The sequence below is a fragment of the Ambystoma mexicanum genome, chromosome 8 (genome assembly GCF_040938575.1).
Source record: "Ambystoma mexicanum isolate Mex_15411 chromosome 8, UKY_AmexF1_1, whole genome shotgun sequence".
Classification (NCBI taxonomy): domain Eukaryota; kingdom Metazoa; phylum Chordata; class Amphibia; order Caudata; family Ambystomatidae; genus Ambystoma; species Ambystoma mexicanum.
In genome coordinates this window covers 1,140,600,631-1,140,618,781 of record NC_090929.1, presented here as the reverse complement: position 1 = coordinate 1,140,618,781, position 18,151 = coordinate 1,140,600,631, and the positions used below count along the sequence as shown (strand labels likewise).

Below are 18,151 nucleotides of genomic sequence, written 5' to 3'. Positions count from 1 at the left end.
GCACTCGCCATGAATTGGTAGTGGTTTGAACTGACGTCCGCTCGTGTGTTTTTATTTTTATGTATATTGTATATTAAATTTGACCTACAATCTTGAAACCCGGTCTCAGATGTTCTATTTTGTTTGAATTATAGTGCTTAGAAGTCTCAAATGGTGCCAAACGTGGGGCCCCACTGAGGACGAGTACATTTCGACTTCTAGACGTGAAGGAGAGGAATCAGAGAATTGATCGTTTGGTTTCAGGGATCCCTACTATTATGAAGATTTCATTTCTTGCTGCTGTCACTGGTCTCTCTGACGGTTTTCTCCCCATTGACACCCTCTGCTGGCTGGGGCCCTTCGAACTACATGCATTATTTCACCCAGAACAACTGAGACAGAACTTTGTCAGTAAGTATAGCTGTCTTAGCAGGTAAAACTTGATTGGGTGCATTAAATTGGAGGTATTTAGCAGATATCTTCTTTGCCAGGATAGAGCTTTATGATGCCTGTTCCCAGTAAGCTTCCAATTTGTTGGTCCGGACTTTGATGTGTTCGCCCAGCAAACAATTTAGAGTTTGGTCAGCCAGCACCACCAGAAGGTAACCCGGCATACAAAATGTATGTCAAATATGGGTTAGGGACTACAGTATTCAACAGTCTTTGGCACAAACAGACTAAAAATACACCCAGTTTTAGACGGCCAGAACATGGCCCTTTTGATCTATCTGTAATTCAGGCCCTCCACCTTTGATGTTATCCACGATTGGCGCAAGGAAGCCATGCAAAAGATCAAACACAAACAGAATGTTGCTCGAAGATATATGTCACAGGCTGATAAAGCTTTAATCCATGATCAGCAAAAAAGCCACCAAAATAATAGAGAGATAGACAGAGATTGACAGTTACAAAGACCCGGAATTGACCCTGTTAGTCCTACTACTACCCAAGATGCCGTAATAGAACAGATTCTCAATAACCCTCGCCAACATCTTCTTACCTCTCCACCTCCTCCTCCATGTGGTCAACCACAGAGCTCATTAGTATTGCGGCCACAGGCCCTAAACTCCCTCCCACTCTTCTCAATCCCCAAAATCCTCCACAACACTAGAAGGAGATGACATATCAGATGCAAGCATAGATCTTCCCAGTGAATGTATACATGGCACATTTACTAAAGTAAAGACAAGGAAACTGGAACACTTTATTAGGAATGCACCAGCTGTTTTAATGCCTATCCAATGAAAGAAATTGGGTGACGAGATTCAAATCCACTGGGAGCAAAAATGGCCTTTGGCAGATCCTAGGGAATTGCAAGATTTAAATTTAGCTGCCTTCTCTTGTCATATTGAGAAGGATGCCTTTTCACATGTTAAAGGACTTTGGGAGATATTTGATGAAATGAAAGGACTAGAGAAAGCTTGATTGGAATTAGGAGCTGCAACTAATACTTCTGAATATGTCCATCAGCCCGCTATCATCACAGCATGTAAAGAATCTTGTGTGTCGGATGAGGAATTACAGTTAATTACACATACCGCTCTTAGATGGGCCATCACTTTGACCCCTCTTTCGGTTATTTGCAGTACCTTTTGTCAGTATGCCCCCCAGATACAGATGCATGCCATGAAAGTAATGTTGGATGCAATTATGCAGCAAAATGAGAAAGGCAAGATAGAAAATTCTGCAGAGTCGCAAAACTTGAAACTGATAATAGATAATGCATCTATAATGAGTATCCCAGAGCAACGCATACACTTAACGGCACTTTTAAAATTCCAAAAACCATCTAGTTGTCAGCTTCCTATGCAGGGGGTGCCACCTGCTTACATACCAAAGCATGCTATGCTTGATGCTCAAGGAGATCCTGTCCTTGATAATCAAGGGAAACCAATTCTATGACAAGACTGGAGGCGAGCATTATGCTTCAACTTCTTTAATTACTACTCTTCAGCAGTTTCAAAAAACTATATCAATCAACAACAAAGAAATGTCCATATAACTTTCACTGTAAAACTACAAATTAATAGAATGAATACTCCCTGCGCAGTTAGCAGGGGTAATCTTTATTATGCAGCCTGCTAAATATTACACCCAATTTGTTCATGTGCCCTTTTTCAGGCAAGAATGAAATGCATTAAAATAGACAATCCCTGATATTAGAAAAACCCTTCTGGGTTTTATAAAGAATTAGAGGCCGTTTTGAATACTTCTATCTTCACTAGTAGAGATCTAGAAACCCTATTTTCAGTAATCTTGCCATCAGATATTTGGACAGCAATCAGATATATCACTGATCCTGCAACTTTGGGGAGCACATGCGACATACTTTTCCAGCTTGACGCTAATAGGATAGCTGGTGAAAGGCCTGTTCCCACAGTGCTTATCCTTCCCACTATGATAGTTGCACAACTTAAAAGGGTGGTACCCGAGAAACAAATTAATTGGACAAGCATGCCGCATGTGTCCAAAATAAAACTGAAGGGGTAACAGAGTATTTTAATATGTTTGAGCAAGTATTCATTGATTTTTCAGGATAGGAAATGACAACCACAACAGGGAAACAGTTATTTGTAGATACATTTGTTCAGCAATTATTACCAGAAATTAGTGTTCTTATAATGCAATCAGAAAGTGCCTGGCAAACTAAAACACCATCAGATATTTTACATATGGCTTATTATTATGAAAACAGAGTGAATGAAGAAAAAGAGAAAGCAGAAAAGAAGAGAGTGAATCTTAAGACAAGAGTGTTAATACAGAATGTACAACAGGGAAATTGGGGAGGGCCATTTATTGGCACAAGAGGAAGAGTTGTTGGTCCATTTGTACCATTTTCACCGCCAGAGCCCAATCAGAATGCATATCGCAAACAGGAGGGCCATTGGAGGGCGCAGTGCCCAGCCTTGTTGAATAGGGGAAATAGAATGCATCAAACAAGTGGAAGAGGACATACGGGAGGACAGGTAGGAGGTTGGGGCGGATGGGTACCACCTGGGCCTGCGGCTGGCCCTGCTGCAACTATTACATCCCCAGTTAGCTCCAACATGTTTGATAATCCTTATGATGCTTTTCTTACTAACCAATACAACAATGATGATTTTTCTTGGGATTCTTCAGAATAGCACAGCCCTCAAATGAAACTGGAACCAATCCCCATTGTTTATGTTTATAGATTTGTAACGCGCTCCCGGTACCTAAGGGCCTAAGGGTGCAGACAAGAAACAACACATGACACAAAAACACAAAGCCTAATGGATCTATTATGTAGTACTAACAGGCGACTGAGTTGCCGGAATCTAGGAGAAAAAAAAGGTCTTCAATTTCCTCTTAAAATCTTCCCTAGAGGCACTATTTCTAAGGGCAGGAGTCAAGGCATTCCATGCAAATGGGGCTGCTGTGCAGAATGCTCCATTACGTGCTTTGTTTGTGTTACATTGGTTAGTTTTTAGCAGATTTGTGTTATCAAATATCAAAGATCGAATGCTGGGTTTTTTCACAATGGCTGTTAGGGAGAATTCTCAAAATGTGCTAATTATCCTTACCTTTTGAGACCCCCAGCAACTTTGCTGGATTTCTAGGATTTGATTTATTTTACCTGGGAAGAGTGAGAGCCTTTTTTCCCACTCTTCCATGTATTTTGTGTGTGTTTTACTTTTGTGTTCTTTAATTATGGAGTTTTAAAACAACTCCAGTGGCATCATCTTTTTCTGTGTATCACACAGCACCTTAAGTGCAATGACACAGGGATGTATTTCAGACTTCCCAAGGTTTAAATACCTTCTCTGGGACTGACTACTGTCTCCCAGAGCATGTAATGTTAAATTGACTTCACTAGTCTTTTTAAATTTACTGACCCAGCACACACTATCTTACTATAGAGTGCAGGAGGGGTTGCTTAGCTTCCCCCGAGTCAAAACACTCATGTAACAGTAAAATGTTACCTTGTCCTACTTTATATGGCTGGTGGCAGTGGTTTATATCAGCTATTGTGATTTTTCCCAACCGCTAACAACGGTAGCTAAAAATCGGGTCAGCCATGTTTTTCAATATGGCGCACCAGACCTGTCTGTAAAAACAGACTCCGGTCATCTTTTTTCACCATTTCTTTTAGGAAAAGTCCTTCTTGTGTTTGTACCTTCGTGCCAAACCAGGTTTGGTCCCTTTGTTTGTTGGCCTTTGGCGGGCTTTAGTGCTGAAGCCCTCCCCTGGCGCCTGAGTGTCTGGGATGGACAGGATGTGAGGGAGGTGCTCGAAACTACCTGTACTTAGTCTGCTAGGACACCTGAATGCACTCTGGCGTGATTGGTCAGCTGGCTGTCTGGCAAGGACAGCCACCCTGCTGTGTGAGGGACAGCCAGGCTGGAAGTAATTGGGGAAAACTCTTTAAAAGCAGGTCTCTGGGACTTGGAAAGCAGAGCCGACCACTGGAACGAAAGAACCGAAGACGAGCTGAGGGAAGAGGACTGCTGCAACTCCTGGAAGACCGGTGAAGCCCTGCTGCAGGTCCGAAACTCCATCGATAGAGAAGCCCTTCAAGGTTAACTTCTTCCCTTGGGTTTGGTGGGAACAACCAACTCGCAAGCCACCTGGACACCGTCCCCATCTGGTCGAATTTTCATCAGAGTGCTGTTGAAAACCGGATAGCCAGAGGGAAGGAAACCAGCTTGTGGATTTTAAGGCACTCACACTTTAAACCAATGTCTTGCTACAGCTTTTGGCCTCATCCCTGGGCAGTGCAGGAACCTCCCGACGTCCTCCTTCTTGTCCCCATGACTGAAGATCAGGAACAGCGAGATCTGCTCGAGCTGCCAGGAACAACTGCCTCAGCTACAGCTTTCTTCATTAACAAGGTACTGTGCAATCGCGGTCCGGTAATCTTTTCGGCCATCGAGGAAGTGCGTGAAACTTTCCTCAACTACGAAGGTTTGTCCTTCCCTAAACATTCGTCAAACTTTTCACCTCGCCAAATTCTTCTAACCTCCGTGGCAAAGACTTAACCGTTATCTACCAGAACTGTGCTATCCTATACAAAGACTCTGAACCATTGACTTTGGCCCAGGCCTATGAGAAGAATTGCTGGTTGTAGTTAACTGAAACCCTTTGTCCTGCCTATTAATGTATTTGGGCTGTCTATTCTTATAAACTTGTATTTTTACTCCTTTAATAAGTATCTGAAGTACCATTTTGCTCCCACTTCTTGGAGCTAAACTTGTTCATTTACTTACCGATTGTATTTTTGTGGTTTATTAGTGTGTGATATTGAGCTGCTTATGCTAGTGTAATGTTTTCTAACTGATTGAGTAAATAAATGTATATTTTTTTACCAAAAAACCTTGAGTAAGGGTATATTTGAAGCACTGTATTCCTTGCTCCTTTGTGTAACTTGTTCTGCTGCTCACTTAAACTCTTGAGATAAGTCTGGCTGCTCAGCCACCGCTACCACTTTACTGTGTAGTATAGGCTTGTACCAAAGGTGAAATTGTGCTTACACTTGTAGTCTTAATTGCCTGTAGTGTTCCCAAAGGGTACTGAAGGTGATTCTGCCTAACACAGGTGCACAGCGGTGAGGATAAAGTATACATGTTACATTTAGAGTGCTACTTTTACCTTTGTTCAAATAATCCTCCCAAGGCTAAGCAACAATAGTAAAGCAATTGTTTTATCATGACTGATATGGAAAGCTACAGACAGGAGACCCCAGTGACTTTAACTGTTGATCAATTGAGAGATATGTGTAAATCTAGGAATCTCACTCTAAAAGGCAAAAAGATTGAATTGATAGAAAAGCTGTTAGAATACCAAAGTCTGAGGAGTGGGTCTGAGACCCCCACACCTGCAGCAAATGTGGAAAATGTTGATGAGGATGATAATGTTTCTGAAAGTAACTCAAATGTTAAGGATGAGTTAGATGAGGCAGAAGAGTCTCACAATGTAGGCCCTGTCTTACCTCTACCTGCTCATAGGCCTCAATCTCTGACCACAGGGACCCCATCAGGTACAAACCTATGTCCTGAATTTGTCTCTTTAGAAAATATGAGACTTGAGTTAGAATTTAAAAGAATCCAAGCTCAAACTGAAAGCAAACATCAAGAGCTTAGACTCAGAGAAATGGAATTGAATCATGCCCTTGAAATGAAAAAGTTGTCTCTTGAAACTAGTTCTCTCCCAAAGTCCTCTAGGTCTTCCAGTCCTAAGAGGCCTTGCATGCCCAAAGATGCAGTAAGTATGCATGAGGTTAAGCTTGATATTTTGGATTGGTTGGCTGCTTTTGAATATAACCATGGGATTCAAGACATCAATTGATTCCTTGTCTTTTTTATAGGCTCCCCCCTGTTGCAACTGATGTGGTAATGGAGTTCAGGGATATAGACAGAAAAGAGTATGAAACTGTGAATCTAGCGTTGATAGCTAGATTTGGGAAGACCCCTTCTCAGTATCTTAAGAGGTTTAGAACCCTCAAAAAGCATGATGGTACCCCTTGGGCTACCTGGGTGACTGAATGTTTGAAAAACGTACATGGATGGGTTAGGGTTACAGAGTGAAAACTCATGAAGGTATGAGAAATGTGTTTATGTTGGAATATATTTATGATGACTGCTCTCCTGAGCTGAGACAGCACTTGGAAATCGATCCCAAGAAGTTAGCAAGGGCTGCTGACTTGTGGGTTGCCACAACAGGGCTACTCACAAGGATTCTTGGGTAACTCAAAAGAAGGATGAGGGGAAGCAGCCCAAGAAAGATACCAAAGAGAATTCTAATATTTTCAATCCAAAAGAAGGCCCCAAACATAACAAGGGTAAGCCACAAGGGAAACCCAATCAGGCTAGTGTACCTCCTGGTGCCAAACCAGAAGGTCAGACCAAACCCCCAATCATACAGACATTTGGTAAATGTTATGGTTGTGGGTCAACTGACCATGTGAAAGGGGATCCCAGATGTAAGGGTAAACCTTCAGGGATCCACACTGCCTCCTTAGCCTTCTCCCCAGAGGATGAAGTACCAATGGCAAGTGGAAACTTTCAATTACTGGGCTGAAGAACCCATGAAAGTCTCAGCCAGTGTTTCTTTAGTATCCCTGGGTCTGTGGTATCAACAGAATTTAGATGTGCATAACTCTATTCCAGATAATACTAAAGAGTATTACAAAGACATTGTTCTTGTTAATGGTCAGGAGACCCCTGCCATCAGAGACACTGGGGCCAGCATAACTGTAGTTGATGAATCATTTTTCAAGGTTGAGGATGTTGCTAAGGTACCCAAATTCCTAACTAAGGTTGCTGGTGGCCCTGTCCAAATGTTTCCACAGTTACCAGCTCTCATCCAGTGCAATGACATGACTGTCAAGGTACCTGTAAGTGTGCAGGGTGAAGAACATGGGAGAGCCCTGTTGGGGAATGACTTAAAACCCTTAGAGTTGTATCTAGCACCCCCAGGCCTCCCAGCAAAAGGATGCAGGAGCGGACTAGGAAGGCCAGGGAGATTACCTTAAGGGGCTCTCAAGAGGAGATTGTAGAGGAAACTATAACTCCCAGTCCACAGGATTTACTGACTGCAATTTCTAAGAAGAAAGAGGAAAAAGGGAAAACTAAAACCTCTAGGAAGAAACCAGCCAGCACTCCTGTGCTACCAACAAGGACATTCCCGAGAGGACTGTCCAAACTCATACCTGTGACTCCTCCACCAGCTGAGGCTGAGTGTGTGGAACAACCTTCTGTGGTTGAATCAGCTGCTGAAGAATCAGAGCTGGAAGAGGACCTTGCTCCTGTTGGAGATTTGGATTCTGCAGACCATCGTGGGCTACAGTCTTTACTGGAAGAAGGTGGACCCTGTAGGACAGACTTCAGAAGAGGTCAGAGAGAGTGTCCTACTCTTGAAGGTCTTAGCCAACAGGCAGCTTCCCAGCTGGACGGGCAAGAGCCAGGGAAGCATAGGTTGTACTGGGAATATGGCCTCTTCTACAGTGAACCGACTGATGAGTCTATCCGAGGGGACTATGGAAGACTTGTAGTGCCTCTTGACAGCACACTCCAGTTCCTACAATTAGCCCATGAGATACCTTTGGCTGGTCACTTAAGTTTTAAGAAGACCAAGGAAAGGCTCTCTCTATACTTCTACTGGCCTAAGTTGGGGTCTGAAGTAGACAAGTATTGTAGGAGCTGTCACACTTGCCAAACCTCTGGCAAGAGTAGAGCCACGAATGTGGCACTCATGGTGCCTCTCCCAGTGGTGGGGGTCCCTTTTGAGAGGGTAGGAATAACATTGTTGGTCCCTTAGCCCACCAACATCTTCAGGAAACAGGTTTATCCTGGTTGTAGTAGACCATGCCACTAGGTATCATGAAGCTCTACCTATGAGGATTGTTACAGCTCAGGCTGTTGCTAAGCCCCTACTTGGTATTTTTACCAGGGTAGGTTTTCCTAAGGAAGTTATTTCTGACAGGGGATCCAATTTTATGTCCCACTAGATGCAGGCCATGTGGAAAAACTGTGGAGTAATTTACATGTTTTCAACTGCCTACCATCCTCAGAGAAATGGATTGGTAGAGAGGTTCAACCGTACAATGAAGAGCATGATAGGTGCTTTAGAAGAACCCCTTAGAAGAAAGTGGAACCTTCTACTGCCATGCCTTCTTTTTACATATAGAGAAGTCCCTCAGGAGGGAGTTGGATTTAGGTTTGAACTTCCCTATGGCAATCCAATTAGAGGCCCCTTGGCCCTAATTAAGGAGGGGTTGGAGAGTGTTCCTTCCTCCAAGCCAGCGAGAGTCACTGACTATGTGATAGGTCTCCGGAGGAGAATGTCACACATGATGGCAGAAGCATCAGACAACTTGAAAGCAGGTCTGGCTCTGGTAAAACATTGGCATGACCAGAAGGCCAACATGGATGAGTTTTCTCAAGACCAGCTAGTTCTAGTTATGGTACCTACAAGGCAGAGGGCCTTAAAGGACAAATGGATAGGACCCTTCAAGGTTGTGGGTAAACTTGGAGAGGTCAACTATCTGGTGGACTTAGGCAATCCTAAGGAGACTCCCAAAGTCTTTCACACCAACCGTCTAAAAGCTTATGTCTCAAGACCAGAAGTGGGAGCTTTGCTTCTAGCTTCAGTTCAAGAGGAGGAGGAGAGTGAACCTCTACCTGACCTACTCAGAGGCCAGCCTTTAGATGAGAAAATAGAAGGAGTTAATCTCTCTTCTAATCTGACACCTGAACAACAGGAGAAGTGCAAGTTTCTGTTAAATCAGTTTGCCTCCCTGTTTTCAGTATCACCAAGCTTGACCCCTTGGGGCCAGCATGATATTCAAACTGGTGACTGTTTACCTGTTAAAAGCAGAGGTAAAGGATGTCAGATCATGTCAGATTCCACATAAAGGAGAAGGTCAACAAGATACTTGATCTCGGGGTAATAGAGCCTTCAGTTCATGGTCTAGTCCAGTTGTTCTAGTACCAAAGGCAGGATCCAAGGAGTTGAGATTCTGTGTGGACTATAGAGCTCTTAATGCAGTCACCAAGACTGATGCCCAGCCTTTACCAAGTACAGATGTACTGGTGGATAAACTTGGTTCAGCCAAGTACCTCAGTACATTTTGATCTCACTTCAGGCTATTGGCAAATAGCACTGACAGACCATGCTAAGGAGAAAACTGCATTCTCAACCCCAGCAGGCCTCTACCAGTTTAAGGTAATGAATATTGGGCTAAAGAATGCAGCTGTAACATTTCAACGGATGGTTATCCAGGTTCTGAATGGGATGGAGGACTTCTGCATGGCATACTTGGATGACATTGCAGTGTTCAATCCTACTTGGAAAGAACATGTTGATCACTTAGGATATGTTTTGCAGGCTCTTGAGCAGGCCCATCTGACCATAAAGGCTAGTAAATGTCAACTTGGTCAGCGTAAAGTGGTCTACCTTGGACATGAGGTAGGTGGGGGTGAAATTGGCCATTGCCTAGCAAGGTACAATCTGTACAAAACTGGGCCACCCCTACTACTCAAACCCAAGTGAGAGCCTTCATAGGCCTCACTGGTTACTATAGGAACCTCATAGAGAACTATGGGACCATCGCTTCTCCCTTAAATGTGGTCTCCTCTTCCAAATTCCCTAAAAAGGTCAGGTGGAATGAGGAGTGCACTCAAGCATTTGAAGGCCTAAAGAAAGCCCTTTGTCAAGCTCCAGTCCTAAGAGCTCCTGACTATAACCAAACCTTCATTGTGCAGACAGATGCTTCAAATACAGGTATAGGTGCAGTCCTTAGTCAACAGGATGAGAAAGGTAGGCAGCACCCCATTTGCTTTATCAGCAGGAAGCCGAAGGAACCAGAAACAAGGTGGGCAACCATTGAGCGTGAGTGCTTTGCTATTGTGTGGTCGCTGAAGATGTTTCGGCCATACTTGTATGGATCTACTTTTGTGATTCAGACTCACCACCAACCCTTGAGATGGTTGATGCAAATGAAAGGGGAAAACCCAAAACTACTGAGATGATCAATCAGCCTGCAAGTGTTTGATTTTTCCATTGAACACAGGTCAGTGTGTCACAACCAAAATGCTGATGGTCTCTCCAGGATGTTTGACCGACTGGAGTAAGGCGATTCATCCAGGAGTGGATTAAATCCTCCTGTCCCTTAGTTTGGGGGGGGACGAGTGTTAGGGAGAATTCTCAAAATGTGCTAATTTCCTTTACCTTTTGAGACCCCCAGCAACTTTGTTGGATTTCTAGGATTTTATTTTTTTATCTGGGAAGAGTGAGAGCCTTTTTTCCCACTTTTCCATGTATTTTGTGTGTGTTTTACTTTTGTGTTCTTTGATTATGGAGTTTTAAAACAACTCCAGTGGCATCATCTTTTTCTGTGTGTCACACAGCACCTTCAGTGCAGTGGCACGGGGATGTCTTTCAGACTTCCCAAGGTTTAAATACCTTCTCTGGGACTGACTAATTTCTCCAAGAGCATGTAAAGTTAAATTGACTTTACTAGTCTCTTTAAATTTACTGACCTAGCACACACTATCTTACTATAGAGTGCTGGAGGGGTTGCTTAGCTTCCCCTGAGTCAAAACACTCATGTAACAGTAAAAGGTTACCTTTTCCTACTTTAAATGGCTGGTGGCAGTTGTTTAGATCAATTACTGTGATTTGTCCCGACCGCTAACAACGGTAGCTAAAAATCGGGTCAGCCATGTTTTTCAATATGGCGCCCCAGACCTGTCAGTAAAAACAGACTGCGGTCATCTTTTTTCACCATTTCTTTTAGGAAAAGTCCTTCTTGTGTTTGTCTCTGCGTGCCAGGTTTGGTCCCTTTGCTGGTTGGCCCTTGGCGGTCTTCAGTGCTGAAGCCCTCCCCTGGTGCCTGAGTGTCTGGGGTGGACAGGATATGAGGGAGGTGCTGAAACTCCCTGTGCTTAGTCTGCTAAGACACCTGAATGCACTCTGGCGTGATTGGTCAGCTGGCTGTCCGGTAAGGACAGCCACACTGCTATGTGAGTGACAGCCAGGCTGGAATGAATCGGGGAAAACTGTTTAAAAGCAGGTCTATGGGACTTGGAAAGCAGAGTCGACCACTGGAACGACAGAACCGAAGACGAGCTGAAAGAAGAGGACTGCTGCAACTCCTGGACGACCGGTGAAGCCCTGCTGTAGGTCCGAATTGCCTGAAACTCCATCGACAGAGAATCCCTTCAAGGTTAACTTCTTCCCTTGAGTTTGGTGGGAACAACCAACTCGCACGCCACCTGGACACCGTCCCCATCTGGTCGAATTTTCATCAGAGTGCTGTTGAAAACCGGACAGCCAGAGGGAAGGAAACCAGCTTGTGGACTTTAAGGCACTCACACCTTAAGCCGATATATTGCTACAGCTTTTGGCCTCATCCCTGGGCAGTGCAGGAACCTCCCGACGTCCTCCTTCTTGTCCCCATGACTGAAGATCAGGAACAGCGAGATCTGCTCGAGCTGCCAGGAACAACTGCCTCAGCTACAGCTTTCTTCATTAACAAGGTACTGTGCAATCGCGGTCCGGTAATCTTTTCGGCCATCGAGGAAGTGCGTGAAACTTTCCTCAACTACGAAGGTTTGTCCTTCCCTAAACATTCGTCAAACTTTTCACCTCGCCAAATTCTTCTAACCTCCGTGGCAAAGACTTAACCGTTATCTACCAGAACTGTGCTATCCTATACAAAGACTCTGAACCATTGAATTTGGCCCAGGCCTATGAGAAGAATTGATGGTTGTAGTTAACTGAAACCCTTTGCCATGCCTATGAATATATTTGGGCTGTCTATTCTTATAACCATGTCTTGTTACTCCTTTAATAAGTATCTAAAGTGCCATTTTGCTCCCACTTCATTGGAGCTAAACTTGTTCATTTACTTACCGGTTATATTTTTGTGGTTTATTAGTGTGTTATATTGAGCTGCTTATGCTAGTATAATATTTTCTAACTGACTGATTAAATAAAGGTATATTATTTTACCAAGAAACCTTGAGTAAGTGTATATTTGAAGCACTGTATTTGTTGGTACTTTGTGCAACTTGTTCTACTGCTCATTTAAACTCTTGAGATAAGTCTGGCTGCTCAGCCATCACTACCACTTTACTGTGTAGTACAGGCTTGTACCAAAGGTGAAATTGTGCTTACACTTGTAGTCTTAATTGCCTGTAGTGTTTCCAAAGGGTACTGCGGGTGATTCTGCCTAACAATGGCTTCCGTTAGATAGTTTGGCATCTGACCCACAATACATTTGTGCATTATAAGCAGCAATCTAAAATGCACCCTGGCCTGTATAGGTAGCCAATGATGCTCCGTCTTGCTTCCGACACATAGTCTCTGCTGTGAAGTCCTTTAATGACCCTCACTGCCCCATTCTGGATAATCTGGAGGCATTAGAAATTTGTCTGGGTGATGCCGACTAAAAAACTGCCACAATAATACAATTTGGAGCCAATAATGGCTCTGGCTAGAGTCTCTGAGTTTTTCCCGGGGATCAAAGGGCGAAGATGGTGAAAAAACTTAATGAAATTAGAGGAGGAAGAAACCAAACTGTTCATCTGAGCCTTCATGTTCAGGTTCTTATCCAATATAATACCTAACGTCTTCACCTTAGTCTTTACCTCAATGGTGCAGTTATTTCTGCTGAAACAATTGTACATCGGACCCAATTTCTCCAATTTGGTGTCCGAGCCAACAATCATAAGTTCTGTTTTGGCACTGTGTAGTGCCAAATCATTTGTCACCATCCACTTTTGGATCTTCTGATATACTTTATTGATGTATATTTCATCATCACAATGTGATCCTGAGATTGGAATGACGCATTGCGTATCATCGGCGTAGTTCGCAAAAACAATCCCATCTTGTTCTAACATAAAGAAGAACGGGATCGTAAAAATATTGTATAAGCACAGGGATATGCAAGCTCCTTGCGGGACCCCACAGAACAACAGAAATGGATTTGCCTCTACAAGATCACTCGCCACTCTCACCTGCCTGCCGCTCAAGAATGATGTGATCCATTGGATATCTTGTGGTGAAAAATTGGCAATTTCTCTTAACCTGGTGGACAGGATGGAATGGTCCACCAGGTCAAAGGCTGCCAGAACATCCAGGATCATAAGCAGAGCTGTTTGACCGTTGTCCATGCCTTGATGCAAATGAGATTTTAAGGCTAGAAGGGCAGTCTCTGTTCCGTGGTGTTTGCGAACTCCTGATTGGTAGTTGTGAAGAATCTGGTTATTATTTAGGAAAAGCGAGATCTGATTATACAATACTCTATCCAGAATTTGCAACAAAAACATGGTGTTTGTAATAGGTCTATAATTCGAAGACGTCAAAGGGTAGAAATTAGATCTTTTCAAACGAGGAGTGATCCAAGCATTTTTTATGTTATCTGGAACACTATTCTGGCCAAGGGAGGCGTTAACGGATTTCGTGAGTGCAGGAATCAGTAAGGGTGAACACTCCTTAATCATGATTGCAGAACCGAGGTCTCCCCTACAGCTAGTAATTTTTAATTGGGCAATAATTTTAGCAAGTTCAGCTTCTGATACTGGTGAGAAGTTAAATGTCTTAAGCTCCGTATTATTGATTTTGATTTTAAGAATTTCAAGTGCGCAGCCGATAGACTTAACTGTATTCGGGCGCAGATGTTTACAATATACTATAAAACTGAAATGCGCCAGGTTGTGGATGATCTATGGTCCATCTAGATTAACTGAATAAGAACGTTTTTAACTTTGCTCTGGCAAAGCCGGATCTCCCTTGGTAACTGGTTCCATAGTATGGGGCAAAATACCCCAAACCTCCTATCACCATTGTAGACTCGTCTTGTCCGGGGTACACGCCTCTGCATTTCCCCTCCTGACCGCAGGTCTCTTTTGGGATGATACCAACATACTTTTGCAGTGACATACTCAGGAGCCGATGTATTCACACATCTATACATCTGTAACGCTCACCTGATTCCCACGGAGGCGCTGGTCTAGGCAGGAAGGTGTCTGTGACTTGAAAGGTGATGTGCAGGACTCGGTTGGCTTCTGGGGCTGAGCCTCTTCGCACTGTGTGTCGAACTCGAAGGGTGAGATTTCTGCAGGTGAGAGAATATGGGGGTTAATGATCTGGGCAGCTGAGTGTCTCTCTCTCTCTCTCTATTCCGAACTTCCCCGTAGAATCCCCCAGGTCAACGTGCTCACCTTAGATAGGTGAATGCTGGGCTCTCCATCTGCGTCTGGTGCAGGGTGCCGTTGCCAGTTCCTTCACTGGGTAAAACGTAGGCCTCTTAACATCAGAGGATCGCTACCGCCGTTAACTGCACGAGCGGTGAGTTTCCGGACACCTTTTGTCCTTAAAGTCTTTAGGTGCAAGGGCACTTTTATGTAGATCTGGGTTTGGTATAATGCTTTCTCCTATTTGTTTTGCAGGGCTCTGGAGATAGAAGAAGGTGTGCAGGGAGCCGAAGCTGGAGCCAGAGCCTTGGAATGGGAATGAAGCGCTTGGAAATGTGTGAGTAAATGCAAGCGCTCTAACTGTTTCTTTTCTCTTACAGCTGCAGGTTCGTGCTGAAGAGATGCTGGAAAACGCCAGAGTATTTGCAGGCGTCCTATTATGGCGAGCGCGATGGGCGTAAGTAAATACCTGTCTAATGTCTCTCCTTTTGTCTTTTAGGTGCCGGATTGCAGCGTGGGAGACCCAGAATGCCGGTAAGAAATAACTATGCCTTTGTTTTCACAGGCAGAGATGCAGCGTGATGATATGGACGCTGCCGATGGATCAGGTGAGTAATGCGCTTCGTATGAAGGTTGCCGTGCTAACCTGTAGTTTCTTATTTTGCAGGTGCTGCTGAAGACTGGATGCGGGGATGGTGAGTATTGTTCTTGCAGGTTCTGCTGAAGACTGGATGCAGGAATGGTAAGTATTGTTCTTGCAGGTTCGGGGCCGGATAGAAGAAAAGCTGGAACAGACTCGGTGAGCGTTCTGCTGCAGATGCAGAATAACGCGAAGCACGTTTCATCAATCGGGTGTGGTTTAAATAGCTTTGGAGTGCTGAGGCGTCTTCCTCCATGGCCCCGCCTAGGTAAGAAAAGAGTTCCTGTTCCAGAAGAGTTCCAGTGTTGTATCCAGGGAGTGGAGCTTGCCCCACCCAGGTAAGAAAGTAGTTCCGGCTTACTGAGGATTCCTATGCAGCTGGTAAGTAAGCAGCATGGTCTGCTGCAGGTAAGTCCACCCAAGCATCTTCATATAGATTATGAGCCCGGCGCTTCCAGTGCCGGGACCGATGGCATTGATGAGCCTGGCGCCTCCGGCGCCAGGACAAGGTCCAAAAGGTCCCAGTGGGGACCGGCTGGTGCCTAGGATTAAGGTTAGGGGCCTGCTTCCAAGGACGTTGGGCTGGTCCTGGCTCCTTGGAAGCAGTGATCATGACAACATCAGGCAGGCGACCTTGAACTTAATGCGGTCTTCCACTTTAAGCCAATGTAAGGAACTGAATAGGTCAGACACATGATCCCTTTTCCTTAAGTGACCAACCAGCCAGACTGCTGCATTCTGAGCCTTCTGCAGCCTATTGATCTGGCGTGTAGGAATACCTGCCAGCAGGCTATTGCAGTAGTCCAAGTGGGAGTTGGTCATTGTTCCTATCACTACTGCCTGGTCTGCATTACAAATGTATGGCAGCACATCTCTCAACATTCGTAGGGAGTAGTGTACTGCCTTCACTTTGGCCCCCACCTGGGCCTCGCTACCTAGGTTTTCCTTCCAGAGGCATCCAAGATTTTTCACTTTCCTTGAATATTGTAGTTCCTCATCCAGGATAAGAGGTTTCGATCTTTGTCTTTCTTTGGTCACCCTGCCCTCTGACCCAAATAGGATCAACTCCGTCTTTGTTGCATTCAGTTGCAACTGATTCCCTGCCATCTATTGTTGGATTTCTCCATACATTGGTTTATCCTTTCCAGTGTCTCTTCCAGGTTAGCAACCTCAACATAGACCTGGGTATCATCGACATTGAATGAAACCACACCCCAGGTTTTTTCAGTATATTGAGCACCGGGCGGATGTAGAGGTTAAACATCAGAGGTGAAAGAGCCAAGCCTTGGGGGACTCCACACTTCAACCAAAGTATCTCGGAAAGGAAAACACCCAGAGTGACCTGTTGGCTCCTACCTTTCAGAAAAGAGCCAAACCAGTCCACTACCGACTTTGATGCCCTCCCGACCTTCTCAATTTACTGCAGCATGATCTTATGGTCCACTGTGTCGAAGGCCGGATAGGTCCAACATCAGCAATAATGTGGATTTGCCTCTATCCGCGGCCTCCAGTAGATCATCCTCGTCTGCAAGCAAGGCTGTCTCCATCCCATGCTTGGGTCTAAACCAAGTATCCTTCTTGGGTAAAATATAGACATTGACTTCCAAATCATTTTTGCTGAGCGATCATTTTTTCTCTTCAATAGAATCTTCAATCCGCTCTAATTTATTGAACATGGCTTCCTGGATGTTTGTGCACCACAGTTAATTTTTCAGAATAGGGCCTTGCACGGGGCCCTGAAGATGTTCTTGCTCTTTTAATATTTTAAAGAGTTCTTTGCTATCTGACTTAGTATTCACTATTCTGACATTCAATGGCTCCTTTTTGTCTATATTCATAGCCAGTTTGTACATGGTAGCAGCTTTTTTGTACGCAGCCAAGCTAAGTGGGTCTCAACATTGTCGCCAAGCATAAAACAATGTAATTTTTATGGCCTTAAGCTCTGAGAGGTTATTGTTAAACCATGCATTACTTGTGCATTTTGATTGGTATTAAAACTTAACGGGCGCTAGCCTCTCCGTGGCTGTACTTCATGAATTTACAAAGGTATTTGTAATTTCTTCTAAGCTTCCTGTGTTGCCAATTTAGGCGTTCAAGGTTGTGGCCCATGAGCTGAGGGTCTCTAGAGTCAGTTTCATGCGGCTTCTGACTGGTAAAGAGACCCTAGGCTCAGTCAATCTTTTAGTAAAGTAGTTGATACGGGTCTGGAAATATATGCAGAAATGATCCATCCATGGGCAGGGTTTGACTTCAGTGTCTAGAAGGTTAAGGTTATGGGTAGAGACCCTATCCCGGGTGTGTCCCTTGATATGTGTAGGCTCTCTGATGAAATGGGCAAAACCCAAGGAATCTAGCACATTCTCCATAGCCCCTGCATTGGTGTCCATGTCACTGCCTGGCCAGAAATTAAAATCTCCCAATAGAAGTAATTTGATGTTGGGTTTAAGGAAGGATAGAAGATAGTTACTGAGTTGTATCTGGAAGGTGGGTGCTTGGGTCGGGCCCTGTAAAGTAATAAAATATTAAGTGTGGTTTCGGCGCTAATGCCCACTTTTACCAATAAAAGGTCAACTCCTGATATAACATAGATCTTATATTCCCAGGTTTTTAACTCTCATTTAATAATAAGTGCTACTCCCCCCACCCCACCATCCACTCTACCCTGCCTTATCATACAGTACCCTTTGGGAACTGCCAATGCTGGACCCGCGGCCTCATGACCAGGGACGTCATTTGGGGGTCGCCAGAGGTCGCAAGTGCGACTTCTGAGGTCTCTCTTGCGACCTCTTTGGTCTCCCTTGCGACCTCTAACAAAAAAAAAAGGGTTTTTTTGTTGCAATGCAGGCTCCTGGGCTGTGGCCAGCACCAT

General features: G+C 44.4%; 1 protein-coding gene across 1 annotated transcript in view; it reads left to right on the top strand.

Moving 5' to 3' along the window:
* Positions 1-272: 272 nt before the first annotated feature.
* Positions 273-18,151, top strand: part of ZNF365 (zinc finger protein 365) — a 563,327-nt gene continuing 545,448 nt past the window's right edge. Inside the window, exon 1 of the mRNA XM_069611199.1 lies at positions 273-390. The gene's annotated coding sequence lies outside the window, so the exon portion shown is untranslated. The remainder of the gene's footprint in view (positions 391-18,151) is intronic.